Source organism: Zea mays, chromosome 1 (assembly GCF_902167145.1).
Source record: "Zea mays cultivar B73 chromosome 1, Zm-B73-REFERENCE-NAM-5.0, whole genome shotgun sequence".
Classification (NCBI taxonomy): Eukaryota; Viridiplantae; Streptophyta; class Magnoliopsida; order Poales; family Poaceae; genus Zea; species Zea mays.
Window position 1 is genome coordinate 125,328,780 of NC_050096.1, and position 14,477 is coordinate 125,343,256.

Below are 14,477 nucleotides of genomic sequence, written 5' to 3' on the forward strand. Positions count from 1 at the left end.
TCTGCCGGGGGGCGCGCGTCAGGATAAAGGTGTCAGGCTACCTTTGCATTAAATGCTCCTGCGACTTGGTCGGTCGATGCGGCGATTTAGTCAGGGTTGCTTCTTAGCGAAGGCAGGGCCTCGAGCGAGCCGGAGATATGTTCACCGTAGGGGGGCCTCGGGCGAGGCGGAAATCCTCCGGGGTCGGCTGCCCTTGTCCGAGGCTAGGCTCGGGCGAGGCGTGATCGAGTCGCTCGAATGGACTGATCCCTGACTTAATCGCACCCATCAGGCCTTAGCAGCTTTATGCTGATGGGGGTTACCAGCTGAGAATTAGGAGTCTTGAGGGTACCCCTAATTATGGTCCCCGACACATAGCCACATGCTCTGCGATTTCCCTCTTCATTCCGTACCACCAGAATTTCTTCTTCAGATCCTGATACATCTTCTCACTGCCAGGGTGAATCGAATAGGCTGTCTCATGAGCTTCCTTGAGAATCAACTCTCGAATAGACTGGACATTGGGAACACACAAGCGGTCTTTGAACCATATCACACCTTCTGCATCTTCCCGAAAATCTTTGCCTCTGCCATCTAGAATCAGTCGCTGGATCTCACTGATCTTCTCATCATTCTTCTGCGCTTCTTTGATTTCCCGCTCCAAGGTAGGTTCCAACTCAACTGTGACTCCTTGCGTGTTGTTCAGAAATCCGAGACTCAACCTCTAAAACTCCTTGACCAACTCATAAGGCATCGGACGAGCGACCATCAGATTGACCTGACTCTTCCTGCTCAAAGCATCTGCCACTACGTTTGCTTTGCCTAGATGGTAATGAATCTCCAACTCATAGTCTTTGATCAACTCTAACCATCTTCGCTGCCTCATATTCAACTCTGACTGAGTGAATATGTACTTCAAACTCTTGTGGTCTGTGTAAACATCGCATTTCTGTCCATACAGGTAGTGCCTCCATGTCTTCAGTGCGTGAACCACTGCTACCAACTCTAGATCATGGATTGGGTAATTCTTCTCATTAACTTTTAGTTGTCGGGACGAGTAAGCCACAACTCTTCCTTCTTGCATCAACACACATCCCAAACCTGTGTAACAAGCATCACAATACACCGAGAAGGGCTTGTGCACATCAGGCAAGACTAAAACAGGCGCTGTAGTCAACTTCTCTTTCAGCGCTTCAAAAGCCTCTTGACATTTCTGGGTCCACTTGAACTCGACTTTGTTGCCTAGCAACGCTGTCATTGGTTTCGCAATCTTCGAAAACCCTTCAATGAATCGCCGATAATATCCGGCCATTCCAATGAAACTCTTGATTCCTCGGGAATCTGTTGGCGCTTTCCAGTTCAGAATGTCTGCCACTTTCTTCGGATCCACAGCCAATCCTTCTTTGTTGATTATGTGACCCAAAAACAGGACTTCACTGATCCAGAACTCGCACTTGCTCAATTTTGCATAGAACTGGTGCTCTCGCAATCTCTGCAATACCATCCTTAAATGATCTGCATGCTCTTCCTCGATTTGAGAATAAATCAGAATGTCATCAATGAACACTACCACAAATTTATCAAGATAATCCATGAATACACTGTTCATCAGGTTCATGAAGAAGGCTGGTGCATTGGTCAAACCAAAAGACATCACAGTGAACTCATCAAACCATACTTGGTAATGATTATCGTCTTCGGAATGTCTGAAGGTCGAATCCTGAGCTAATGATAACCTGACCTTAGATCAATCTTGGAGAACACACTGGCTCCTCTCAACTGGTCGAACAGATCTTCTATTCTGGGCAAGGGGTACTTGTTCTTGATCGTGACTTCATTCAGAGCTCGATAATCGATACATATCCTTTTGGTGCCATCTTTCTTTTCCACAAATAAGACAGGGGCGGCCCAAGGCGAGGTGCTTGGCTGAATGTAACCTTTCTCTGACAGCTCATCAATCTGCTTCTTAAGCTCAACCAACTCTGGTCCAGATATTCTGTAAGCTCTCTTAAAGATGGGGGCAGTTCCAGGAAGAAGCTCTATGGCAAATTCAACTTTTCGCTCTGGTGGCATACCCGGTAAGTCCTTTGGAAACACATCTGGGAACTCGGACACAACCTTGATACTCTCAATTGGGTCTGCTTCACTGCTATCGACAGCCATCTGATAACAACTTTCTTTCTTCGGCTCAGGCGGGACTAACTCGGTCACCACTTCCTCTCCTAGTGGGGACACCAACTTGATTGTCCTCTTATCACAACTGATAACTGCCTGATACTTATCTAGCCAATTCATCCCTAGGATGACATCTATTCCCTGAGTACCCATTACTATGAGGTTAGCAGGAAACACTATCCCCCTTATTTCCACACTTACATTCAAACAAATGCTATCGGCTCGAATTCTACCACCGGCTGAGTCAATTTGAATGGGGGTTGACATGGTAGTAATTGGAAGATTATGTGCTTCTACCCATGATGCAGTAATGAAAGAATGCATTGCTCCAGTATCAAATAACACTTATGCAATATGGGAGTCGACTGGGAACATACCTACTATCATGTCGGGGGTCTCCTTAACTGCTTCAGCCTCCAAGTGATTCAGTCTCCCATGGTTGTAGCGCGGTTGAGAGCGGTTGCCTGATCCAGGCTGAGGCACGTTCTGCTTTGCTGGGGCACTGGGGCCTGATTGCTGCTGGGCTGCCTTCTTCGGACATTGCATCACCCAGTGGCCTTGCTCTCCACAGTGGAAACATGCCCTGTTTCCAACTTGAGCTGGTGCTGCCTGACTGTTCTGCTGAGCGGCTGGGGCAGGAAGACGAGGTGTCTGCTGATTCTGCCTCTGAAACTGACCTCCTCCTGACTAATTGTTCTGACGATTCTGATACTGGTGCTGAGGATACTGCCTTTGGAACTACTGATGCTGCTGAGGTGGACGCTGGTTCTGCCTGAACTGCTGAGGTTGATTGCCTGAGAAACGAGGACGATTGCTGCTTCCAGGCTGGGGTCCACTGATCTTGCGCTTACGATCCTCCATCTCCTTACGCTTCCTCTCTGTCATGATTGCTATGTCAATCAGGTGCTGGAATGTCGGGAAGGTGTGATTCATCAGCTGGTACTGCAGAGGATCAACCAAGCCTCTCAGGAAACGGTACTGTCGCTTGGCGTCGGTGTTGACATCTTCAGGAGCATAGCGAGACAGCTGCAGAAACCTGTCCCGGTACTCACTGACAGACGATGACCCTTGCTTGAGGGCCAGGAACTCCTCTTTCTTCACTGTCATCAGACCTGCAGGAACATGGTACTGACGAAAGCTACCTCTGAACTCTTCCTAGGTGATGGTGTCGGGGTTGGCATGTGTGATGAGATAAGACTCCCACCATGACTGAGCTGCTCCTCTCAACAAACGGGGACCATACAGGACTTTCTCCCTGTCATCGCACTAAGCGGTATGCAACTCCCGTTCCACAGTGCGTAGCCAGTCTTCAGCATCCATGGGGTCAGAAGAGTGAGCGAACGTTGGTGGATGACCTCTCATGAATTCAGCACGCTTGTCCCTAGGCATCTGAGGCATCTGAGGCTGGGGTGGTGCCTGCTGTTGCTGCTGCTGAATGGCGGCTAGAGTCTGACCGATGGCTTGGACTGCCTGAGTCTGCATCAGAAACATCTGCTCGATGGACATTGGGGGCGGGGGTGGCAGTTGCTGTTGCTGGGGTACCTCTTCCTGCTGAGCGGCTTGCTCCTGCTGAGCACGCCTTCCTCCTCTGCGCCTGTTCTCTGACATCTGCAGAATGCAACCACACATCAGAACTGATCTTGCAAATCTTGCAGCATAAGAGAAGAGTATAGAATTCTCCACAACCCTGAACAGATGAGCATCTTTACTGATCTCCAACACAGACCAACACAGCTTCTCAGATAAAGAGGAAAGTGGAATAAAAGGTTTCCCAACTAGATAACTAACTCCATTAACATAACAGGTAAACCAAAATGCAGGGGATACCCGCACTCTGGTGACAGTCATTACAAAGATCCAAACCAAACATAGTTCATCATGACAAACATAAAGGCACAGGATATAGCAAACTATCCTGTCTAACTAAGACTAACTAAGAGCGAGACTAACACTAAGACTGTAGCTTCTACGTATATATTTTGTATTAATTACAAGATCCAACTCTAATGATCTATGGTTCTAGATTTGTCTTGGTCTTGCAGTCGGGATTGCCATAAGACTGGCGTCCACGCCGAGGTGAGCGGTACGGGTGCTGAGTCCCGATGGGAGCAGGGGAACCATCATCCAGGTGACGACGTTCCGCACGCTCAGCCCACAGCAGGGCAATCTCAGCACGAGCCCTACTCAGCTCGTCTAGTGCATGGTCCAGCTTCGTGTTTAGCACAGTGGCTAGGTTGACTGTGCTGCTCAACCTAGGATTGTCCTCACCGACAGGTGAAACAATCACGCCTCCTATGCTGCCAGATGGATGGCGGGGGTAATACTTCAGGTTGAGACCGTCAGCTACCCCACCGAGAACCGAGAAGTAGTGCGAAAGCGCACGCCATGCAGCATCTTGCATGGCCGCCTCAGCTGAGTCCCGCTCAGAGATAGAATAGTGCTCTGAGCAGGCCTCCGCACCCTGGAGACTGTTCTCCGGACGACGCACCAAGCAGGTCACCTCCCAGCGGTCCGGGTAGACCCCGCGACTATGCTGGTAGACCACACAGCGATACTCTATGGACCAAGTACGCCGGTCAAGTGCCCGACGTAGCAGGGTGTCGAGCGCATCATGGAAGTGACACCCGCGAGCAGCGTCACGAGTGATGGGTCGAGCAACCCATCCTTCCGGCTCCTGGTCAGCAGAGAAGTCGGTGTCGTGGCTCGAGCTGTCGTCGCCACCTCCGTCGTCTGGGTCTCCTCCAGCAGCTACTCCAGAGGCTGGGGCGCCCAGAGGTGGTGCAGGGGGCGCCTTCAGAGGAAGCACAGGGGAGCAGCTCCTCACAGACTCTATCTCCTGCTGGAGCGAGAAAGAAGAGCCCTGCTGCTCCTGTCGTCGACGCTCCTGCTCCTCATGCAGGCGGTGGTGCAGCCTCTCCAAGTGACTGGACTGACCGGCCACGGGACGGCGAAGCGAACGCTCAGCAAGACAGGAGGGTAAGAAGGGGATGACGGACTTTCGTGCAGTGTGTCTAAGTCGAGCCATCTACAAAAGACACCGCAAGCAAAAGAGTGAGAATAGAATTAATATGACCAGCAAATAATGAACCATAAATAAATGAAGGATTAGAATAAAACACAATTTTTCGCAAGGTATAATATATAGTAGAACATAGGTTTTGGTCGATATGACCAACTTTTGAAGGGATATCAAAGTCAAGGCATGGACAGAGGTCTATAGTCCTTAGAACGACCATTCTACTCTAGGTTAGCGGTCCTACAGTCAGCACAGCTTTGATACCACCTATGTCACACCCGGTTTTAGAAGGCAAACTGAACGCGAACCATGTACGTGCCAGGATCAGCAATTCACGTACACAGCAGTTACATAACATGGACATCATCACATAGTGCTCAAAGAGTATTAAAAAGGGAAATAATAGTCGATTACATCATGATGTCTGAGACATCCACATAGTCTTTACAATAAATCAAAGTGCGGAAAAGAAACGTAGATAAATGCGGCCTTCACAGGCAGCCGACTGGGGGTTGCCGCTAACCCACGCCTAGAACTCGTCGTAGTCTTGGAACTCCTGGAAGTCTTCTTCCACAGCTTCATCTTCGCCTGAGCAGTGGTTGCAATGCTGACAACCTGGGGATGGGGGGGGTTTGGTGTGTAGAGCAAGGATGAGTACACATCAACATACTCAGCAAGTATCCCGTTTGGCTGTAGTGGACTAGCTTTATGTGGGGGTAAGTCAAGCAGTTGCTTTTAGTTGGTCAGATTATTATTTACTAATAGAAAGCCAGGTTTTCGCATTAACCCAAGTTATTAGCCCAATGTACCCTTTCTAAACGGAAAGAATACCACTTACCAGCACCATAGTCATAACCAGAACCATCAATCTCATTGCCACCTGTAAACCAAAATGTCTCTGATCAAGTACCACTAATCACTGGAGCTCCCTTGGCCGCTCATAACCGCGAGCACGGCTGATATATCAGTTTTCAAACACTCTGCAGAGGTTGTGCACTTTACCCACAAGCCGTGATTCCCTTTCTGCCCGGAGATCATGACTCTCCATTGATCACTACCAAGGTGACCCAGCAGGGCATCACTACGTAGCCTTTACAAAGATTCCCCGGGGCTGTAGCCGCCCGTTAGGTTTCCTAAATGCACCGCACTCCTCCCCAAGGGGCGAACCCAAACTTGGCAGAGCGAGCCGCATACACCGAGCCCCATTGACGGCACAACGGCTAAGCGAACTACACCCCGGATCCTCTAATTATTCAGCTAAGGGCACCCCATTCCACCCTCATGGTTGCACTGTTTTCCCGGGCGGTCATCCAAAGAACAGGTCCTTACGGAGAGGCACTCGAGAAACCGCTCGAGCCCCCCTTAAAGACCATAAGTGCAACATCATAATAAGAAGGGGGGAAAACAACATATCATTGATCATTCTCATCATGTTCATTGATTAGAGTTGTGCAATAGCATAAGACTAAGCAATAGTAATCCAACCCAAATAGGTAAGCAAGGACATGGATAACAAAAGCTAGTCAATCCTTAGGTATAAATGTGTAATGCGGGAGGTGAATTAAAGTATGTATAGGACAGAGATAGGTCAAGGGACACTTGCCTCCACCAACCGACTGCTGCTCAGGGGCTTCTCCTGCGAGTTCCTCGGGCTCTTCAACCAGATCGTTCTCTATGCGGGTGCAAACATACATACATCCATCCATTGAAATTAGGAAACCAACAATACACCATACAAGAGAACAAGTAGATTAAACATGCATAGAATATGACATACGATAATGCATTTACCATGGTTAGAAAGAAACGGGGAAAGGTCTCGCAGGGGTTAAAGTTTATGCTCGAGGCGCACTACGGGTAAACGAATAACTAAACGTTACGTGCTCTAGTTCTGCTTAGCTTCAATAATAAGGATTAGCTACATGCACTAATGGAAACGTGACCACTTTTAGTAGATTAACATTAAATGAGATAGACGATTAGCTATACAATTTAACTAACGTAACCAATTTCTAAATTGAGACTCCTATCTTATTAACATGAACAATGTGATTAGCACGCATAAAATATAAAAAGGGGGGGGGGTAGATGGGGACGTCCGGGGGTAGACGAAGGCACGACGGGCCGTGCCAAGGCACTGCACACTACGCGAGCACGCACGCAAGGCCGCACGCACGCGCCGCGAACTAGCCGTGCGCACGTCGGGGCCGCACGCTAGCCGAGCTCAAGGCCACGCGCCATAGGCACGCTGGGCCGAGCTCGAGGCCGCGCCGGGGCCGTCACGACGCGAGCAAGGCACGCTGGGGCGGGCGGGCGAGCACGGCGCACGGGCGGGGCGAAGCACGGGCGGGGCGGGGGGCACGGCCGGGGCCAGGACAGCACGGGGCCTAGGCGGGCACGGCCGAGCCGGGCGTGGCGGGGGCGGGGGCGGCTCGCCAGGGGGCGGCGCGAGGGCGAGGCGGCGCGAGGTCGGGAGTGGGGGCGGCTCGCCGGAGCGGGGCCGAGGCGGCTCGCCGGGCGCGGGGAGGGGCAGGGGCGGCTCGCCGGGCGGGGCCGAGCGCGGCTCGCCAGGGTCGGCCGGGCGCGGGGAGGGGCAGGGGCGGCTCACCGAGCGGGGCCGAGGCGAGGGCAGGGGAAGGGGCGGGGCGACCGAGCGGGGCCGGGCGAGGCCGGGCGCGGCACGCCGGGGGGGGGCGGACGGGGCGGGTCGCCGGGGTCGCCGAGGCGGGGGGGGCGGGGCCGGGCGGCACGAGCGCGGGGAAGGGGGAGGGAGAAGGGGGGAGGAGAGGGGAGGGGGGGCCTCACCGCGGCAGGGGAGGGCGGCGCGGCGGCGGCGCTGGGGGAGGGAGGCGGCGGCGGCGGCGCTAGGGGAGGGGCGCGGTTAGGGCAGGGGAGGGGATGACGGGCGGGGCCTGCAGGGGAGGGGAGAGAGAGGATTTGGGGGGGGGGGAGGGGCGGCTGGGCCGCTTGGGCCAAAAGGGGGAGGGGGTGCGGCTAGGCCGGCCGAGGCGGCCCACGGCGGGGGAGGGGGCGCGCCTGGGCCGGCTGGGCCAAAAATGGGGAAGGAGGGGGGAAGAGAGAAGAAAAAGATTTTCCTTTTTCTAAAAATCTATTTTCTCTAGATGAATGCATTTACATTTTAAACAATCAAAAAGTATGCATGGTTCGACATGGTGCATCACACAAAATAAAGTATTTTAGGGTTTTGCTTTACACGGGATCCCAAGCCGAATCCCGCTATAACTTTGGAAAAGATCAAGGTTTGGTGAGGAGAAAAGGGAAAAGGAAAGGGTAACGCCTGAATTTGGTGAGGGAAAAGAAGAAAAAATCTACCCCCAAATTCAGGGCGTTACATACGCTCAGGTAAGAAGGTGAGTTACCATAATGAGTTGCCCTATGGTTAAAGTGTGGCAACGACGCCTATGCGTGGCTCGACGCTTAATGATGAGCTGGCCTCCATATAGTAATATATGGAGTATAAACTGTGATTAATTGTCATGTGTGGAAATTGCATCATGGGAAAATTGGGTTGTGATGGATTTTTCTGCAGGTACACTAACCTCGAAAACGTATGTGTAGTTGACGACTTGCAAAATATCGAGAGAGTCGTAAGTATGCCACCGATATAGAACGCTATTGCCACATTAGATTGGCAAAAAAACTCGTGAGGATGCATAGGACGAGCATGCATCCTGATTGTTGCATCGTGTTTGTCACCTATACACCCAAAATGCTTCTCTCATCCTTATTCCAGTAACCAGTGATTGTAGATAATGTGGTGTAATGCTGTATTATGAACTTCGGTGAAATAGCTGTCCTCCGTTCTTTAGGTAATCTAGTTAGGTGTTATATATGTGTTTGCCCTGGTACTTGACGTGCTGATAGAAGGTTGGTAGTTTGTTTGCTTAAATTGAAAATTATGCCATGTTCTTATTTAGTGAACCATGACCCCAAAGTTGAATTCTCCATTATCACTCCATGACCAAACACATACAAATAAATACCTAGATAATTTCTTTGTTGGACATAAAAGTGTACCCGAGCTTAAAACAAGAATATCGAGTCATGTTTTCTTCCAAAACCATTCCCTTGTTCGATTTTTGTAAACTGATGTCTCTCTTCTACTTTGTATCTTTTTGAGGATCATGTCGATATTTTATCAACCTAACCTAGGAAAGACATGTCTGACCATTTTCTTGAGTTTGATGCCTTTGGTTTCCTCATATCTATCAAAGGCATACCAAATTAACCTTGTGATTGTTTTCCCTACGTATCTAATCAGATACTAATCTTTGACTTGTAATCCATTTGATGGGCATAGAAATATGCTTGGGGCTGAATTAACATTCTCCCATCGTACTCCTTTCATCAAGTTTAGTTTATGGCCATGCCTTGTTCATTTCATCGGGCCATGATCTATTTGGTTCTCTACTTGTAACCATTCTTACAGGTGGAGTATCTCTTTGTATATTGTCACCCTTGCCCAATCCATTGGTGTCGCACGAGATTTCTTATTGGTTACGTCTGGTAATGGTGTTATGACTAAAATCGATGGCACCGCGATGAAACCGAGGGCCTCCTGTGAGTGCACACACATGGTTGCGCTACTTGGCACGCGCTGGTATCACCGTTAGTAGTCATAATCCATTATGAGACTATATCGATATGTTATCTTCCATGGACCTTTCCTTGAAACAATTTCTATGTTGTTTGGGAAGTGATCAAGCAACATCTGTCATCTCCGTTGGATCAAAAGGGCATACCACTTTCATGTCTGGTCTTATTTCTTTTGATCTTGGTAGTGACTACTCATACAAGTTCCTTTTACATCCTTTGTGTAAAGGTGAAGCCTTGGAGCTTTTTAATGTTGAGAGACAACTGATTAGCTCTCAAGATGGAGATCTGTTTCCCCCGCTGCTGAAGTGCAAGAGTTTGTTCATTAGCTCTCTTATTTAATTCATGTATTCCTGGACCAAGTCAGTTCATCTCGCATGAAGAAACGGATGAACAACATGACCAAATGGATTTCTACCCAAATGCATGACCTTTTGCTCGCAAATGGGAACTCTCAACCCTTGGCTTACCAATGGTACTGAGAGGACCTACTTAATGTCAAAAGTAGTTCAACAAGTTGGTTTTACTAACTTGTAACTACCCAATGAACAAAGGTTGAGTTTAGAGATCGTTTTATCGAGTTGTCTAAACTCACTTTGGTTCAACACACCCTAAAGAAAGTACTTACAAGAATCGAGACTAAGTCGGCCAGAAACTACCTAATTATCGCTCTAGTCACGCCTCGATTGCCTCACACGTGCTTTTCCAGCATATGTGATCAAGTCGAGCCATGACTAGTGCTTGATAAAACGGATTGGTTACGACGGCAGCATTTACAGATCCTTTCGCTGGTGATTTTCTCGAATCTATATCACCTTTCATGGACTTGGACTCCCAGGCTAACACGAGTTAGCTGTGATGTTATTCGACATCCGCACTCGTCTTATGTGCTATGAAACTCCAACGACCACTTGTTGGTAAACCTCCTTTTGTGTGTTTTACCCAAGAGGTTGCATCTAATTCTGTTTGGGTAAAATCGTGTATTTACCGCTCGCTCAACAGACTCAGATAATACAGTGTCATCAGAAAAAGCAAACTGCACACATGGAACCTTATGTGTTCTTTTGGCAGACATTGTCTCTATTGTTGGACATCTCTAAATTAGCTTACGGCGATACATGATATGTCCACTAGAGAAACAACATCCTGAGACACTCGCCTTTGCTTGAAACTGTCTTATGATTATCGCTGGTATGGACATGGGTTACATGCTTCTCTACTCTTAAAAGTCTTTATCTCCGAATCTCGGGACGAGATTCTTTTAAGGGGGAGGGTTGTAACACCCCAGGTGTTTATATTCCGCTCGACAACGAGTATGGATTTAAGTATGTAATATCAGTGGATAAAACAGATGCTAAATTTTAAACATCTTCGCCTATCGCGATTATAATATCGCATTGGTTTTGTCCGTCGCGAGTTCGATATCATTTTTATTTATCCGGGTTCTTCCTAAATTTTCGTGATGTTCGGAACATCGTTATTCCAAAAATCGGTGTGCCCGGTGATTATTTAAACTCTTCGCCCGCTCGAATACGAAATTCAGAAGCTCGACCCACTCGGACGATTTTATCCCGGGCCAATTAAATAGAACTCGTCGACTAAGGTTTTCGGCGCAAATAATTCTGTCCCCACTCGTCAACCGAGAAAATCATGTCTGAGAATTTATAATTGAGATTCGATTCTCCACGTAAATTATCTGTTGACGTGGAATCGGGTGTTGACTGCGGATGAAATTATTTGATTTCAAATCAAATTGAACACAATCTAAAATACTATTGTTCACACCGTTCGGATTTTTTCCGACGACGTCTCGCCTCGATCCAATACTTTGGATATAAATAACAGATACGAATTCATCTGACTCCAGATTAGTCATCAAATCAAATCCTTCTTAAATATTCTGTCGAACTTATTTTGGTCCGACCTTTTAAATATCTCTCGAATCCAAATATCAGAACCCCAAATATCTGTGATTTTTCGGTTAAAAAAATAATAATAATAAAAAAGAAAAGATCTCTTCTCTCTCGTTCCTATCCCCACGCCGCTTTCCCTCTGTGATTTTTCTACGGCGCCACCCCTGCTCCTTTTTAACTATGCGCGCTCTTCCTTTTCCTCCCCTGCGCGTCTCCTCTCTTTCCCCTCGGCTCGCTCCTCCTCTCCCTGGACACCGCCGTGGAGCTTGCTCTCATGGCGCGCGCCTCCCTTGTTTCCCCTCCGTGGAGATCGACATACGCACTCCGTTCGTCCATGGCGCGCCCCCATGGCCGTGGTCGACTCCTTGCTCGCCCATGGAAGCGTGCCCATCTCACTGCTCGCCGGCCAGAGTTGTCTGGCGCACTCGCCATGCCGCGGTGCCCCTGCCCCTTTGCCCTCTCCTTGCGTCTTGGTCCGAGTTCCCCCATCGCACGCGCCTGACTCCCGTTCGTCCCTGCGCGCCGCGGTTCCCAGCTCCCTCTGCTTCTCCCTGTTTCCCAGCCTAGCCACGCCGAGTTTCTCCTCCATGGCCGCCGTGTCGGGCTCCTCCGACCTCCGTCCCTGGCGTTCCCGGAGGTCGCGCTCAACCCGCTCGCCGAGCTCCCTGGTGGCCGCGCTCCCATCTGCTCGGGGTTCCCTGGCGTTCGCCCATGGCACGGTCGCCTCTCCCTGGTGCCTCGCCCAGCCAAGCCGCTTCATCTCCCTGGTGTTTTCCCGCCGTGCTCTGCTCGGATTCCTGTTGGCCGCGCGCCCCCCGTTTCTCCTTGGCCGGAGCTCCCTGCGTGCTCTGCCTCAAGTTCCTGTGCGCGCGCTCCACTGCTCCCATAGCGAGTTCCTCGCTGCCACGGTTGTCCGGTGTTTGGCCCGCGCCGATTCGCGTTCGCTCATATCGCCATTGTCGTGTCGTCGCTGGTGATAGCTTCACGTGCACGTCGAGCTCCCGCACCGAATCCTTGTCTAACTCGCCGCGATCCCGCACCGAATCCTTGTCTAACTCGCCGCGATGCCCGACGTCCTGCCTCCTTTGCTCACTCACGTTGGCTACTCGCTGGTGCTCCAACTCGTCAGCTGCCATTGTCCTATCCGCATCAGCACGCGACCGTGGTCGTGTTCGTCGAGTTTGCCAACGCTCTGTTGCTGATTCGACTGTCGTCGCTGTTGTGTGCTTCGCTGCGTGCTCGTCGAGTGTTGTCGGTTGTACCTCAGCACTCGTGCCTGCTGCTGGCTCGTGTTAACGCTCGCGCGCCTGCTCGTTGTCACTGCGTCGCACTCGCTCTTTGTCTATCAGGCTTCACGCGTGCTCGCGTTTGTCGTCGAGCTGTTGAACCCGTCCTCCTTTGCTCGTGACTTCGTCGTCGCCAGAGCCCTCACTAGATTCGTGTCCTCGCCAGCTCGCTCTAGACACAATCTCGTCGTCGTTCCGTGCGTCGTCAAGAAATCCCAAGAATCAGGTGAAGACGAAGCTAGCAGCGTCATATTCACCAAGTGCTCGACAAAAAGCTTGAACAAGTCGTCGATCGTCATCCTTGTCTATGCCAAGATCCGAGAAGATTAGGCACAGAAGGAAATAAATCAGTATACAGCCGGAGAATTCTCGATGTGGACAAAGAAGAAGCGCGATTCGACGCAGCACTCACCCCATTTTCGGTGAAATGCTGAGCTGAAAGGCGTCGTCGATTTCGTGGTTTCAAGCCGGATGTCCTAAGGGTAAGTTAATTCGTATTCCAGTCAACTAGGTCTATAAATAGAATTGTTGGCCACAATAAATATTATTAATTTAGCATACGTATATTGTGATGATCGATTTAGATAAACCGGTAAATCAAGTAATTAAGTTATACAATTTAAAGAGTTAATAAAAAGCTAGGAATAAAAATAGATTTTCTAGTGTATTATGTTAATTTGGTTAATGGATGAAGTCGATGCCCTGCTTAATTAGTTAGCTTATTCTAGGTTTGGTGTCTAATTTGCTGTCGTATAAGTATTATTTAGGTTCGCGATATTCCTCCTTATATGCATACATGTGTATTATGCATATCATTCAGGTACGTTAATTAATCACGTGATGCGGAAGACGACCCAAGTCGACCCCAAGCGCGGGCTAATCCGCAGGATGATGCTGATGGACAAACCTGGAGATGGATAATGGAGCGAGTATCGGAATAAAGGCTGATCGTCAAGTGGACGTCACCTAACAACACTAACCTAGTGTTATTCAGGCAAGCCCCAGTGCATTTGCCACCTCCTTGCTATTTTAAAATCTTTATCACCTTGTTTGATGCATTAGGTGATAGGAGTTGTGTGCTAAACCGTTGATGCATTTCCTTCCTTGGAAAATTGAATACCCTTCCTTGACACCCTTTTTGAAAAGAATTTTATGATGCTTAGCCTTGTTTAGCAAACAAAAATGTTTTCTTTTTAAACAAAAGTGATGCTTCAGTGGGTGGGAATGTTTTCAAAAATAAAACTTGATGGTGAATCCATCAAAGGCCTTGATGGGTTCAACATCGGAAAAGATGTACCTCTGCCACGTCCCAAACTTTGGGTTTGAAATGATAAAGCTGAGACCGAACGGTTGACTTGCACGAGAAAGGAGTCTCGGTGTAGTGTCTCCGTCTGAGTCGATTGAGGACCTTGTCGATGTAGGCTTGCTGATCGAGGACCCTTTAACTGGTCACATTCCTCATCATGGGTAAGCTTTGCCTCGGGCAGACTAATA